Raw genomic sequence first — 340 nt, 5'->3', positions numbered from 1 at the left:
AAAATATAATTTGTAATCTATTTAATGTTTATATATATTTAATGTTTAAATATATTATTTTGATAAGATGCATTTAATATATTAATTGATTATATATTGATTAAATATATATATTTATACATTTATTTGTAATATAAATATTTCATATATGTTTTTAAATAGAAAATTAAATATATAATGTATAATTATAAAAATATATATTAATATAAATAATATTAATTACTTTAATTTAATTATTTTTTATTTAGGCAAGGCAAGGCAAGTTTATTTATATAGCACATTTCATACACAATGGTAATTCAAAGTGCTTTACATAAAAGAAAAGAAAATAATAATAATA

The 340-nt window shown here is 12.4% G+C and overlaps 1 protein-coding gene across 1 annotated transcript in view; it reads right to left on the bottom strand.

Annotated features, from left to right (window-relative positions):
* The window catches only part of LOC107712286 (sodium-dependent neutral amino acid transporter B(0)AT1-like), a 26,572-nt gene that overhangs the window by 9,645 nt on the left and 16,587 nt on the right, over nucleotides 1–340 (bottom strand). The gene's annotated exons all lie outside the window — the stretch shown is intronic.

The sequence above is a fragment of the Sinocyclocheilus rhinocerous genome, unplaced genomic scaffold (genome assembly GCF_001515625.1).
Source record: "Sinocyclocheilus rhinocerous isolate Xijiao unplaced genomic scaffold, SAMN03320098_v1.1 scaffold3283, whole genome shotgun sequence".
NCBI lineage: Eukaryota > Metazoa > Chordata > Actinopteri > Cypriniformes > Cyprinidae > Sinocyclocheilus > Sinocyclocheilus rhinocerous.
Note: the sequence above shows the minus strand (reverse complement) of the source record. Positions and strands in the feature narration are given on the sequence as shown.